Source organism: Marmota monax, unplaced genomic scaffold (genome assembly GCF_021218885.2).
Source record: "Marmota monax isolate L192 unplaced genomic scaffold, Marmota_monax_Labrador192_F-V1.1 WCK01_AAM20220418_F8-fsc00019, whole genome shotgun sequence".
In the NCBI taxonomy this organism is placed as follows: domain Eukaryota; kingdom Metazoa; phylum Chordata; class Mammalia; order Rodentia; family Sciuridae; genus Marmota; species Marmota monax.
This window is the reverse complement of record NW_026695242.1, coordinates 13,301,447-13,317,854: the sequence shown is the minus strand read 5'-3', so window position 1 is coordinate 13,317,854 and position 16,408 is coordinate 13,301,447. Positions and strand designations below refer to the sequence as shown.

Sequence of the window (16,408 nt, the reverse complement as noted above, 5' to 3'; positions counted from 1 at the left end):
CTTAACAAGAAAACTTTGGAACTAGTGGGGAAGAGGGGACTTTTCAATTGAATTCATCAGAAAGCAAATGAAATGGGCTTGTAATAAAAATGATAAGGCAGATGTGAAAGTGGATAGAGACTAGGAGACTGATAATCAAGGGAGAACAGTGGACTCAACTTGCTTGTACTCTGTATAGCTATGAAAAGTTCAAGTTAGATCAAGTCAAGTGTGTCCTAGTCAACAATATGGCTAAGAGAGCTTAGGAATAGCCTGAGGCTTAGTGAAGATCCCAGTATACCATGCAGCATTTCCACAGTCTAACAATTCACCTGTACATAGTAATTGGTTCTATAATGAGTCTCACCAAGTCTCCCTAAAGGGGATTTGTTCTAGTATTATATCCATCTCAAATTATCTAGCTCCACTGAATTTCCCATCAGCGTTAGTTAAAGGAGCCTTTTATTAAAGGAAGAAATGTGATGGACAGATTTTGTATTCAAACACTTTTTAAAATATAGGCTATAAAACAAGTGCTTTTGTTTAAGCATAAGTAGAAAAATAATTAAAGGTATATAGTATTTGAGTCATGGTGTCTACAAAGCAAATTATAGGATTTTGGTTAGGAATTATTGGAGACATTTATTTATATCAGGTTTTACTTGAATTATTTGTAATAACCTATAGTGTACATATAAAAGATAGGTTCTCTTACATCACAAAATGATACATGGAACCAAATATACCATTTAGATTCAGTTGTGTTTTACCAAAAGTTAATGTTTCTGTAAGTAATATTAAGCACAACTATGTTAATGATAAATGTTAGTAGAATTATGTATAATATGTCAAAATACACTTTACTGTTACATATTGCTAAAAAGAACAAATTAAAAATATCTATTAAAAATAACTATTTTTTTCCAAGTTTTTTGCCAAAGTATTTTCATTCAAGGGATTTAGAATGGAAATGTATCCTTCTACAATCACATGATATTTTATTTTTCTACATTGGTGTTTAAAAAGAAGATATCAAATATGAAAGTAATGTGAAAGATCAAAACATTTATCAGTCTTTTCAATTAAAAAGTGTGACTTGGATTCGTAGGAAGAAACCATCTTTCTGTACAGTCATATTTGCTAACTTAAGCTTGAGGCTTGGGGCCTGCATGAGCAGGTGTTTACAAAGGTAACAGTTTTGGTAAATTTTTATCTCAGTCAGTGGGACATACTGCCTCTCTAACATTGGGGTACATATAAGGAGACAGAAACAGATGAGCCTATAGATGCAATTCCAAAAGGCAGGTGTTACGGTTTAGACATGAGTTGTCCCCCAAAAGCCCATGTGTGAGCCAGTACAAGAACATTCAGAGGTAAAATGATTAGATTAAGGTTGTTGTAACTACATGGGTGGACTAATCCACTGATACGGATTCACTGGGTGATAATTTATAGGCAGGTCGGTTGTGGCTGGAGGAGGTGGGTCACTGGCAGTGTTCCTTTTCTCCCTGGTGAGATCTCTCTGTAGTTCCAGGTCATCATAAACAGAACTGCTTCCCTTCTCCACACCTTCTCATATCATGCTCTTTATCACCTTGGATCCAGAGTAGTGGAGCTGGCCATCTATGCATTGAGACCTCTGAAACTATGAGCCCCAAATAAACCTCCTCTAATTGATCTTGTCAGATCTTCTGGTGACAGTGATGAAAAAAACTGTCTAAAACAGCAGGTCTTTGCTCTGACCTAGAGATTTTTGTTTTCCTTAAACGTGGGCTTGATCAGTCCAGTTTTCAAAGAAAAGATAGGAGAAGACAGGACACTTGAGAATAGCAATACTGTAACACCTTAACTGTGCTCTGCAGAGGCGCATGAATCCATGGATGTAAGATCATTACCACTCCATCGTGGAAGTAATTATCCACAAGGAGAATGTGTAAGACATGAAAAAGATAAGAGATTTTTCTCAGGAAAGAAGTGTCATGAAAAAAGGCAGAGAGTTAAAAGAGGGGATCTTTAAAAAATTTAACTGAGTTATCAAAATTATTCCTTTTTCTTTAACAATAGCTTATTTAAATCAAAGGAAAAAGAATGCCAAATCTTAACGCTCTAGATGGAGCTGTTAATGAAGTCAAAGCTTAACTATGGTTTTCATAAAGGGATTATTATTATCCATAAATGATAAGTAGTATTATTATGATACCTCTAATATAATGTTACCTTTTAAACAACATGTCTTATTAGATGAGACTAATTACGGGGAAAGAGGTTTTAAAAACAACTGAATCTAAGAGATGAGCAAAAGCAAATTATTTTAGCATTAATCTGATTCAAGTGTGTGTCTGTGTGTATACGGAGACACAGAAACTGTATTAGTAAATTAATGCGAGAACCAGACTGGAACCCAGTCCAGGTCTCTGCAATTTATCACCTTCTATTCCCAAGTCAAATGATTGCTTCTTCAGTGTATTGTATTCACAGCTTTAACAGTCTGAAAGAGTTAATTCCTCCTCTAAACTTGCCTCTTTAAATTGCCTAGAGACTATAAGAAACTAGATCCTCATAAATAAAATATTTTACTTACTTTGGTAGTTTTATAGGGAATTTATTCCTTGTTAGGTATGTGCGGAAATCTTGGGCCTTTTTCTCACCAATTGATTTTAAGAAAACATGAGTATTTTTGGAGAAGCCTGATTTAATTAGAAGTTTGATGAAGGTTGACTTGAGTCTGAAGTTCTCAGATATTAAAATATGTATTTTTATTCCACGTGCAGAGCTTTGTCACAACATACCACCTCCAAATAACAGAATATGAATGTAGAGTCTGGGTAACAATGTTATAATTTAGAATTATTTCTTTTGCTTTAGCTATACATTAAGGGAAAAGAATAATCTATAATTGCACTAGAGGAAAAAATGTAAATGAATGACATATGTTGTATATCTCATAATGAATATGGGGTGACATCTTCCTTCTTTATTTCCATTTAGATTTGGATTAGGTTCTTGTTTTTGAATTAAAATTTCATTTTAAGGTTTATCATTAAGCTCATACAGAGAATGCTACTAAATGATAAGGGTCCATGTCAATCAAAAATTGCTATTCTCTATGTCACTCATTTAGTTCCCAGAATGACTTTCATAAAGTCACTGTTGGTGTGAAAGATGTTACCTTGGGAACCACAATCTCCAGGGAGTTGTTTTAGCCTATAGCAAGAATTGTGAGTGTTTAAAATTATTATTTTCCTTGCTTTCTATCATGAAGAACCTAAATATAAAGCTTAAGTTATGACATGGCATTTATTTATCTGATAAATTCCTTCTTCATATTTTATACATTTATTTTTTATTGATAAATTCATTTTATTAATCATCAATCCAGTTAAAAATGTTTTAATCTTTTATTATAAACAAACAAAAGAAGAAGTGTAATCATAATAAACACAAAAATAAATTATAAGACATAGAAATAATTTACTGAGATTCCTTGAGAAAGTACCCATTATGTTAAACACAATTTAAAAATACAATAATGAAAAATTCAATTCCTCAGTGCCCCAGGAGTCGGGTGAGAGGGAAAATGTAAAAAGATATTAACTTACTTACTGAGAAATAAATAGGAAAACAATTTCCAGTTGCAGCTCCAACACGGCAGTAATTTAGAGGTGGCCATGCCTGTCTTGACAGTGTGAAAAATCTAAGGAGACTAACATCAAGGAGTCTTCTTGTACTCTATGGAAAACTGATTTGTAGGTTGGATGCCACTCTTCAATCTGGAACTGAAGCACTGGGGCTGTCAGCTGGTTGAAATAGCTAAAGGATCATCTTGAGAAATTCATAGAGCTCAGTATCCACCTGGCATGAGAGTAAGAAACTGACGTGCCAAGGTCTTAGCTGGCAAGATCCCCTTGTGGCCCTGAGGAGGGGAGGGGAAAAATCATCATTATGAAGTATGTCCACAGCATTTTCCACAGAAAGTCTTGCCCTTCCAATTTGTTCATTTTTCACCCAAGGTTTATTTGAGTTTCGATCTTATAGAAGCAGTCTTTAATGTCTGTTGTGCTTTGGCAATGTGAATTTACTCTCATAATACTTTCATCTTCTCACAAGCATTAACTGGCTTTTCAGTGGGTTAATTTGTTATTTTAAGTATTACCAGTACTACTAAAGGAAACGATGCATGTTTTTCAAAGAAAAACAAAACTCCATGCAGGATCTAATTTCTGTCTATTTATTTTTTTTTAACTAATACTCTTTCCATTTTCACCACATTCTAGTAGTGTAAAAATCCTGACCTGAAACACTCCAAGGTCATGGTCATTTTTACTCTGATTGCCTTTCTTACAGAGTTTGCATGACTGACACACTCTCATGAGCCAGCTCTTGGCAAAGGTGCCATATTTTCTGAAAGCCTTTTATTTGACCAACTACTCAAAATAGCAACTTCCATCTAGTTAGTTGATTAATTCTACCACCCTGTTTAATTTTTTTGCTTCTGTTATAATCTGCAATTATTTTATTTGCTCATTGTATAATATTCTGTCTACCACTGAAATTAAAACTCTCCAAATGAAGAGATCATGAACCAATTTGCTAGTTAAACAATGTGCTCAGTAAATATTTTTCAAATGTATGAAGTAATGTCATTGTCCTATGGGATAAGGACATACCAATAAACTTGAATCCTATCTTCTGAGAGTGTCACAGTTAAAATATATATGTATATATATGTATATATATGCACATAGTACACGATAATTGGTTTGCTTCCATTTAGCAATTTTCTAGTCTTCAAAATGACTTTGTGAGATGCTTGATACCTGATATTATCATCATTTGAAGAGCTCACATATTTCCATATCAGGATGACATATGACAAATGGAAAGATTGTTTTCCTAAGAACAAACAGCAGTGAGTGAAGGAAATAAATGAACAACTTCAAGCCAAATATTTGAATTGTCTCCTCAAGAAGAATAACAAACTCCTGTGAAGGCAATTCCAATGGTTTTGGCGAAAGCTCCTCACATTCCTCAAGCCCAAACTGTCTCAGCATTCTGAAGATTCTGCAGACCTCTGATATTCTCCTGAAATCCATTCACACACTTTGCCCCTATACACTGTCTAAGAGTGGGATATTTGGAGAGCAGGTCTCCATGCAATCAAGGGGGCAAAGCAGAGGCTAGATTGCAGAAAGAGTTTTGTTGTTGTTGTTTGCTGTTACTCTTTTTGTGTGTAGTACACAGGAAACAGGATTTCTTAGCACTTCTGAGAATCAGCATCTGAAATTTCCTCATGAATTGCTGATATGTTCAAGAAAAGGTAAACACTGTCATTTTTGTATGCCTTAGCAAATGGGTTTTAAAAAGCAAGATTACCCGAGATTTCTGAGCTTATATTCTGTGCATGCATTTCATACTGGATATATATGTGAAATATAATTTTCTGTTAATTAAGCTTCTTAGTATACTTTGGAGGCAAGAATACTTGATCTAAATTTAAGATATTCCCAGGAGTGATATAAAGAGGGGATTTGCATAATTTTTTCTTCCCTAGTCGCATTACATTTAACTAAGTGGAAGAAATCAGAAAAGATTACATAGATTATCATGCCACTGGTACAATGCAGTTCTAAGTCTTAGAGATTTTTCCCACTTTCAAGACTCAATTTTAGCTGTTGTAGATCAAAACAATAAGCCACTTTTATTTTCCTTGTACCACCTACAGACATATATTTGCTGGATAACCAAAAATACTGTTTAAAGCTAAATTGTGAAATATAGCCCATGATTATGCATTTTTGGAACAGGAAAGAAATCCCATTCATATCATTTGTATACATTCTCTATTCATTTCCCTTCCATTTTATTTTCTTTACTCTAACCAGGGTTTGTTCCAGACACTCCTCTGAGACATCATTGGCAAAATAATAAGACTTTAAACTTCCAAATACAATATTGAATTATCCAAATTAATGCGGTATAACAAACAACATCAGAATTTCACTGGTTTACAAAATAACATTTATTTCCATGTTTTTGTGATATACGTTGACTACAGTTGGATTCATCTAGGATGGGTATCAATGAGAGGTTCTGTTGTAGGTTACTTGCCTATTTGTATTGGGCTCAATTGTCCCATTATATTTCTCTCATGCTACTGACCAGCTGCTAACTATAGCATATTTTTTTTTCTCATAACAAATGGTAGAATACTTTTGTCAGGATAAGTGGCAGGGGTGAGAGAGATCAAACCAAATTGTGCAAGTCTTTATGATATATTTTATATTGCATTTGCTAATATCCCATTGACTGAAACAAATAACATCATCAAGCCCAACATTCACGGTAGTAAAAAATAAAATTCACCCACTGAGAGATCATGTTTACATCCCATGTGAGTGGTGGAATTGGGATTCCCCTTGGTGGAATGGGCTGGCTGAGAAGAAAATAAAATGGCAAAAAAAACCCAAAAAACCACAGAATGTAGAAAGTAATTTCAAAAGCCGGGCAGGATGGGCAAGCTGATCAGAGGGATTAAGCTTCTGGACAAAATAGAGCCCAGACCTGCTTTCTTTATGTTGGGAAACATCAAAGAGATTCTATAGAATGTTTTTCTCCCCCCAAAATGGTTAAAGGTAGGCTGTTCAGTTCCTAACAGGTTATGGCTATCTCTGGACCTCCTATGAGAAACCTTCCTAGAAGGGTGGAGAGAAAGGTCACATGCATTGGGCACTATTGCCATGGGAGAGCCATAGAGAGTTGGCAGTGCCAAGCCTAATTCTCCCTGGATTCATGCCAAGAGAAGAGCCTCATGTATTTCACGGATGGCTTCCCACAGAGAGATAGTACTGTAAAGTTTTTTTTTTTTTTTTGTACAAGACATAGGAAGTATAATTTCAATTCAGAGGGAGAGTGAAAAGTTATAAATAATAATTCAGTCTGTCACAAATGGTAAAATCTCAGTCCTCATCTTATTGTTCTTTATTTCTATGCTGGGCTTCTGAGATTTTACTCTCTTAATGTTTTCTTTTTAACTCGGTGACTGATTCTTTACAGTCTCCTTAGATGGTTTCTTCATATCTACCTTTCTTCTAAACCCTGGATGACCTTTGTGCTATTTTTAGCACTCTTTTCTAAATCACCTCAATCTTATGTTTCTAAACATGTTAAAACCTTTCCAAATGACATGTGTAACTAACCCTCTTAAACTCTGAACTTGAAGAGACAATTGAAAAATCCGTATTTTTCATTATAAATCTCTGGAGAGAATCTCAACTTTAGCATGTCTGTCTTAATCCAGTGTTCTATAACAAAATACCATAGACTGGGTGACTTATAAACGGAAATCTTTTTTTCCCTCACAGTACTGGAGGATGGGAAGTCCAAGACCAAGGTCCCAGCACATTTGAATTCTTGTGTGGGTCTGCTTCCTAGTATACAGACAGCCTTCTTCTCAAATCACCCATTTGAGGGTGATTTTCTTGGCTTCTGAACCTCCTGGGGCTAATTTTTGTACTGCCTTTTTGTACTATTTAGACCCTCAACAGATTGGATGATGCACGTCTGCATTGGTGAGAGAGAATCTTCTTTATTCAGTTGAAAGAATCAAATGCAAATATTTTACAGACATATCCTCCCAGATACATCCAAAAATAAGGCTTTAATGACTGTCTAGGTATCATTTAGTCCAGCCAAGGTGACATAAAATTACCCATCATACTGATCAATGTTGAACTTGTAGTTTCTGATTCCCTACTGATTTTCATCACCTGCACACTTCCCCTCAATGGTGAGTACAGCTCTCTTCCTCTTCTCTTCTCAATAAATATCATTGTTTCTGCCCTTAACAACAGCATTATTACTAATATCTCAATAATGACTTTTACCTTCTTATCTCCTCATCTGAATGCTCTATTAGCTTCCTATCTCACTCAATTTGAGTAAAAGCCAAAGCATTGGGAAAATACTAAAAAGTTATTTATGTCCTGCAACTCTCCACCTCACTCTGCTGAAAATCCTTTTCGTTTCACTACAAAATCTCAGATATGATCCTAGCTTAGGACTCTTGTACTTGCTAATCCATTTGGTTTGAGTATTTTTTACCAGATAACTAACTATGTAATTTATTCCAATACTCCTTTTAAGTGTCAAATTACCAGTGACACTTTCCCTAATCACCTAAATAAAAAGACTTATATCTGACAGTCCCTAATTATTCAAGCTAACTGCTTATTTGAAAAAGAAAAGGAGTATATTTAGAAGTTGTGATAGTTCTCAAATAATTTTTTGCAGTTAATGGAGAATAGATCAGAAACAGATTGGAAAATAATCTAGACAAAGTGATCAAAACTACAATCACCATCATGCTTTGCACCCATATAATAGATTTCCTTCCATACACAGTGACTTTCAGAATCAGAGCATGTGAAAAAATGTGAAATTTTAACTATTCCAATTGCTTTTCTTCTTCTTCTGTCTTCTTAATCAATTAGGTGTCCATATTATAAATGTGATTTTAGAGTCACTGTTTATATCAAGCAAGTTTGAATGGGTTGTTATTTAAAATTTCTGTGAATTTCCTCAAGAGTTAGTACAATATAGGAATCTTGATATATTAAAATTGTACAAGCAAATCTAATTTTTTTTGTGTTTGAAAGTATCCCATGGCATATATGAACGATAAGAAATAATCATCTGAAACTAAAATCATAGTTTAGTAACTTTCCTATCCATTTAGCTCAGTTTCAATTGTACTTTTCTTTAGAGGTATATATCATACTAAATAAAGTTTTAAAGTTTTTAAACTCAAGTAGAAAATTAACATTATATTTTCCTAAATACTCCAGTGGTTTTGTTTTCATCATGGTATATATTGTTCAATGCTTCCCTTTAAAAAAACAAAACACAGTGCAAGTCTGATCTGATATATCTGTCTTAAACTTCATAAATGGAGCTGACATTTTGCAGTGAGAGAGAACAGCATTGCATTTCTGGGTCAAAGTTAAATACTACTAACATTTTCTTTATTTATGGCAGAAAGAGAAGACAGCATTGCCAAATGCTTTAATCATTTACGTGAGTTGCTTAACAAAAATTCAAAAGGCCTTCAGGCTCAAGCAGTGTTTGCTGCCGAGTGTTCAGTTGCAATTGCCTGCTTCCTAACTGTACTGAAAACAGCCTACATCTAAATTTCCATTTCAATTTCCTAAGCTTGATAACTTAGAGTTACATTTTGAATAATTCTATAGCAGAGCAAAGGAGATGGATATTCTAGAAATACTAATAATTTGGTGGGAAAGTCAAGTTAAAAGTTACTTAATGATATTTGAGAAGTATATTCCACCTAGAAATAGATGAGACATAAATAGCATGGTGTTTGATACAACCAGGTCATGGAGTGTGTTGTCCTCTTAGATGTGCATACACAGAAAATTAATGTATTAAATCAATTATCTTGATATGCATGTTAATTGAGCATTTCTATTTGATTTGGACTGGGATATTTTTAATATTAGATATAAATGTAATTCTATCTGTTTCTTACTTTATACTTTAATAACTTTATACCATGAAAACACATAAACCTTAATATATTGACTTATTCTGCTATGGAACCTACTAATGCACAGGCCAAAGCCAATAACTGAATTTTATATAATTTGCTTTTATTTTAGATTTTTCAGATGACTTCAAAATATCATTATTTCAAGGAGTTTTATTGCATATTAAATGTAATATGTAGAGTTAAAAGAGATATACTTTAAAATAATTATCTATTAAGTCAATCACTCTAACTCAAAATTTTCTTTACACACCACACCCATTGGTGCATATATAAAACTCATAAGGACAACAATATATACTAACATTTGTATTCTGTGCTATTATATGTTCAATATTTTTCACGTTTGAAAACATCTTCATAACTATATATTCAATGGCTACCTAATTGTTTTGATTTTAAATTATAATTCAAACCATGCTTATAATTGTTTTTATAGCACATAATTTATGATATTTTCATAATTTCTTTGACCATGTGACTTGCATCAGAAGGTAAGAGTACATGTGAGACTAAGAGGGACTTGAAAAGTGCTTGTGTTTGACAGTTGCCTGGCTTTGTTACTACTATGAAAATTGAGCACCACCAGGTGAATAAGCCCTGGCTGGCCTGCTGGTCATAACCACGGGTGATAGTGAGTACCACCTCTCAGCCCTGTGAGTTAGTTCATTATAAACAAATCAGTTCCTGGATGACTGATGACGGATTGGAAAACCCAAGCAATGTCAGTAGAAAACATTCACCTCTTTCAAACTCATGTAGACAACCCACAGATTATGAGCTATTCTTGTTTTCAGCCACTGATTTTTAGGGTGGTCTGTTACATAGCAAAATCATACAATAACGTACAATTGTAAATCAGTTACCTTGATACTACAGAGTCAGTAGAGTGTTAGGATTGCCATTTTTTGATACTACATCTCAGTATCCTTATTTTTTCTGTATAAAACTAATTTGAGGAAATCCTGGAAACATTCATAGAATTATGCCAGCTTTTTTATATGAGAAATGTATTTGCTCTGGTCTCTTGAGTTTTTGTTTTTAGTGAACCAAAATGTTAGCTAAGAAAAACGAATGAAAGAAGTACTAAAACAAGTGAACATTGTAAACATTGCATAAAATACCAACAATATGTTATTCCATGCAAGTATTTCTATGATTGTGATGAATTGGGGAAACTTAAAATGTTTAATGAATCTTAAACTTGGATTGAATATTTATGATGATGTAGATTGTATATCACAGAATGCAACAGCAACTATCATTTGACCCAAGGTATATCAAATTTGCTCCTATGTTTTGCCATTTTATTTTCATTAGGTTAGTCAAAATGTTAGAGGCAGGGCTAGAGTTGTGGCTCAGTGGTAGAGTGCTTGCCTAGCATGCACGAGGCCCTGGGTTCAATCCCCAGCACCACATAAAAATAAGTAAAATAAAGGCATTGTATCCAACTACAACTAAAAAATAAATATTAAAAAAATGTTAAAGGCAGTCTTCAAAATTTCTTATGATTATCTTACTGACATTTATAGAAACATCTCACAATTTCTTGTGATTAACTTACTGTCATTTTTGGAAGCATCTTTTAAGCAATGACACAGGATGTAGTTGTCTACAAAACTCATAATCTGTATGTAACTTTCTAAAAAAAATAAATCAGAATGGCTAGATAACAACTCATTCCTGTGAAGAAGGAATTCCTTAAAGAAATGTTGTGCCTGATATTTCTGATTAGTTGAATAGCCTAAAAACTAGAAACAAATGTAGTATTTAGAGACAAATTCTCAATTCAATGCACTAAATGAATTCCAAAGTTTTGAAGTTTGTCTCCAATCCTTCAACAACCTTTATCAAGTACTGCTGTACAAGGAACACCACACAGAGCTTGGTCAACAAGAGCATCTGTCATACTATTTCATGGATCAAGGGCGTTAGAGCAACTCTAATTTTTTTATGATTTTACATTTCTTTCTTTTGTCCTAATCTCTCCATGTACTTCACATTTCATCTTATTCTCCCAGAAATTTCTCTTTTGTTTCTCAGTACAATAAAGCAAGACTTAACATTTCTTCTTCACATGAAGGGAAGATTATTTATAGATATATACCCAGCCCATTCTTCTGAGACCTCTTTTAGCAACTTGTCAAATAAAATAAAAGGGATAAGATGGATTGGGCTTATCAAGATGAAAGTAATACAGAATATTCTCACTAGGATGGTTGAAATCTTAAAAAATCTATTCCATGGATGTAAAATGACACTGATTAGAAAAGCAGCCATGAAAATAATTTCCCCTTCATTCTATGGAGATCATCCATTTATTTTGTGGGCATTTATTAATTTATTAATTAAAAATTAGAAATGATAAGAAGACTCTTTTCTACCATGTTTTCTACATGCTGGGCCCACCTCTATCACAGAGAAAGTCTGAGAGGTTTAAATCTTGATCTAGGGTTCATAATACCACTACTTGTCAGGAGGCATTTCCATGGCATAGTTTAAGAGGAAATGCTTTGTCTTTCTATGATCCTATTCAGACTTTTTCTTGTTTTGAGGAGGGGGGAAGTAAAAGTGATACTAGTTTAATGTTCCTTCCATAACAACTTGTATGATTTTATAACAAGGGATATTTATAATTTATAACAAATGATGATTTATTTTAATCTGTTTTATTTGGTGTAATATAATTTTGCTCCTGTTTTTAAATGTTTGTACATCTGAATATTGGAATCTACTTTGAAAATGAATTTACTCATTCATTCAACAAATATTTGTTTAACATGTACTACAAACTAAATAATATGGCTATTTCATGTGATAAAATGTTCTTGGTTACTCTTTATCAGTAATGTATATTACTAACTGATAATGAAAGTCACATGAACTGCATTTGTCCAAGTGAATTATTATTATTGTTATTATTATTATTATTATTATTATTATTATTATTATTATTACTCAGTACTCTAGATTGAACCCAGGGCCTTGCACATGCTAGGCAAGAGCTATATCATTGTGCCATCCCTCTACCCAAGTGAAATTATTTGTAGCACAAAAAATCCCAAGAAATTTTTGTTGAAATTCATTATCTTAAACTGCTATAAAAGGGTACTGGCAAGATGTACGCATTTTTAAAAGCAGAAATAATTACTTTCATCTTTCTTCAGCTAAATGCATTGAAGTGAGGGCAAACAGATGTGGTCTTGAGTTGTATTTGGCTTGTCTGTGGATACTATTTATGTTGCCATAGAAGTGTAAATGTTGCTATTGGGTTTCAACTTTAGAACCTACTGAAAAATCAATATTTGATTCACTTGGTTATGTTTTCAGGAAAGATAGTAAATGTGAACTACCTTAGCAGTTTACAATGCAGATAATAGAAATTAAAGTGGAAGGAAGGTATGGAGAACAGAAAGAATTGGTAAAAGTACTAAAAATACTTATTGCTAGTGTGAAGCCATAGTGAGTTGAAAGATAGTGTTGTTAAGGAGAAAAAAAAAATGGTGGATGAGAGGAACCCATCTTATTTTAGCTGCTCCCCAAGATTGAATTAAAACAAGAGTTTTAATTGCATATTGAGGTTGGAAAATTGTGGCAGAACACTGACAAGCCACTCAGAGATCCAGCAACCAAGTTCAAACCAGAAATACTGAATAGAAAGAGAATTAATAAAAAGAATTGATGGCAGCGGTGCTGGGTGTGTGATCATATAGTGGTGGAGAGAGGGCTCCCGTTCCAATGAGCCCCAAAGGAATTCTCTAACCAAATTTATGAAAAACAGTTGCCACTGTCCTGTAATTTTGCAATCTGAGCAGAAAATAAGCTTTGGTATGGTGAGGTGAACCTGCATAGGGAGAAGTCTGGCAGTTAGTGAAAGTGGGGAAATCATGACAGTTTATAAGTTTATAAAGACTCTTTGTTTGGACTTCCTGAGCAGGAGATTAAGAAGCTCTGTAGTTTACCTTTGTTTTTAAATTTTTCACTCTCTATTTATTTTCATATATTAATTAATTAGTTAACTAATTTTGCCCTGCTCTTGCTATGCCTGCTTTTTTAGTACCAAAGGCTAAACCATCACTTAGGCTTTATTTTTCACTGGATTGGTGGGTGCCTGAGATGTGAGCCAGTATGAGCACTGAAGTGAAACTGTAACATGGACTTGGGTGAAGTTTTGGCAAGTAACAGGGGCTACAGCTGATGGTCTATGAGTCTGCAGAGTAAAAAGAGTGAAGGGCACATTCATTTTAAATTGGTGGTCTGAAGCTGTGTTAAGTACTATGGCTGAAGGGATAAAAATGAGATGGTCAGTATTGGGTGGAAAGCAGTTGCTCCCACAGCATCCTCCTGTGGACCCAACTCTCCCATGCACAGACAGGTCTTAAAGGGAGACTGGTGCATCCCACACACCTATTCCCCCCCCCCACACACACACACACACCACCACCACCAGTACACAGACTGAGACTTTTCAAGCAAGTGTGTAGTGCTATACAGATAAGGCCATAGGTTCCATGGGTGAAAGGCTGACTAGCAGCCCCCAAATTTACACTCCTACCACCATTCAAATAACAAAATTATGTTGAGGGTGAAGTTTGATTTGAAATGGACAAAGTTTCTCTTGAAAGATACGGCCAGTCAAGAGGGGGCTGAGCTCGGCATACAGACTCCCCTAACAAGTTTAGCTGGCTTAGGGCAAAGCTGGAACCAATAAGCACAATGATATTTGTGTCCCATAAACTTCCTCACAACTGGGAGATTCTAAAATTGAATTCCTGGAAGAAGGGGGGGGGGACTTCACCAAGAAAAACAATATTTTATTACTGTTATTGCAGTAATTCAATAAATGAATTTCTAGTGTCTTCTACACATTTTGTACCTTTCAGAGTTCTAATTTTCACATATTTTGTTAATTAATTGGATTTTCTCTCAATACCCCTTTCTTCTCTTCTCCATTCCTTTCCCTTATCCTTCATCCTCCTTTCTTTTTGTCTCCCTCCCAGCTGCCACATTTTCTTTTTCCCTTTCTCTTTTTTTCTATTTTATTTAGTTTTCATCCCTTCTAATTAAATTTAGTATACTATTACTAATCCATAATATTTTCAACTCATTCTAAATTATTTCCCATCCACTTTTGTCATTGGTTAGTACAGTTATAGACATCATTAAAATAACTTTTTAAGGGACTGGGACTATAACTCAGCGGCAGAGCACTTGCCTCACATGTCTGAGAACCTGGGTTCGATCTTTAGCACCACATACAAATAAACAAATAAAGGCATTCTCTCCATCTATAATTACAAAAAAAAAAAAAAAATTAAAAAATAACTTTCTAAGCAAGTGCTGACATGTAGTTTGCTCTTAGCACTGTTACTGGTGTTCTCTCTCCAGTGGTTCAGGTGGTTGCATTTAGTACTTTAATTTTGTTGATTGCATGTGTTGAAGGTAAGTTATACCCCAGCCTAAAGATTATTCTAAAGATTTAATTATTTGCCAGGTGAGGTTACACATGCCTCTAATTCCAGTGGCTGGGGGGCTGAGGCAAGAGAATCACAAGTTCAAAGCCAGCCTCACAAAAGCCAGGCACTAAGCAACTCAGTGAGACCCTGTCTCTAAATGAAATACAAAATAGGGCTGAGAATGTGCTTAGTGGTCACCTGCCCCTGAATTTAATCTCCAATACAGAAAAAAAGGGTTAATTACTAACTAAAAGGGCTTTGCATAAACCATCTCAACAGATGTACAAATAAAGGATCTCAGAAAACAAGAGACAATGTCCAGAAAGATACCTTCAATAGTATATTAATGATCAATAACTGAATCCACAGATAATAAAATGGATAAAATCCTGGAGAGAGAATTTAAAATGTGGATTTTTAAAAATATTTCTAAAAATTAAAATACTTTTGATAAATTAAAAGAAGATCTAAGGTATGAACTAAGGGAGAAAATGTAGGATGTTAAAAGTATGTCAATAAAGAGAAAAAGAACCAAACAGTCTCCGAAATAAATAAATAAATAAATAAAAGTAAAAATTCAATTGAAAATCTTACCAGTAGATTAAATCAAGTAGAAAACAAAAACTTAGAGCTTGAAGACAAGATAGCCAGTTTTGAATGTGCAGTTATTATTAAAGAAAATAAATAACCAATGATCTGAATATAAAAGAACTCTGGAATAGCATTTAGAGATTAACACTGGCACGGAGAGAAGAACAGAGATACAGGCCAATGATATTGATAAACTTTTCATTGAAATAATGACAGAAATATTTCCAAACCTTGTAAGTGAGATGGTTACCAAGATACAGGCACATTTAAATCCTAAATAGACAAAATCAAAACAGAACCTCTCCATGATATATTACAAATAAGTGCTAAATATGCATAATAAGAATAGAATTTTAAAAGCCTCATGAAAGAGACATCAGGTCAAATTTAGGTTATTTTAGGAATGCAAGGATAGTTCAGTATATGCAAATTAATAAACATAATCCACTACATAAATATGATTATGGACAAATATCACATAATCATCTTAATAGATGCAGAAAAACTTCAACAAATGCAGCACCCATCCATAATAACAACCTTGAAAAACTAGGGATAGAAGGAATTTGCCTCAACATCATAAAGTGTATATATGATAATCCCAGTGCTGACATCATGCTAAATAGAGGGGGAAAAAAACCTGAAAGCATTTTCTCTACAATCAGGAACAAGGAACAGTATGAACAGTGCATGTATGAATATATTATAATGAATTTCACTATTCTATGTAATTATGAATCACCAGTTAAAAAAAGTTACTGTCATTAGTTAATGGAACAATTAATACAATATATTAATATGTAGTAGCACAATATGAAATATT

At 33.9% G+C, this 16,408-nt stretch overlaps 1 non-coding gene across 1 annotated transcript; it reads left to right on the top strand.

Annotated features, from left to right (window-relative positions):
- Window positions 1–10,889: 10,889 nt before the first annotated feature.
- Window positions 10,890–10,962, top strand: Trnaa-agc (transfer RNA alanine (anticodon AGC)). Its single transcript has one exon. It is a non-coding gene; the product is annotated as a tRNA-Ala (tRNA).
- The last annotated feature ends 5,446 nt before the right edge of the window (window positions 10,963–16,408 follow it).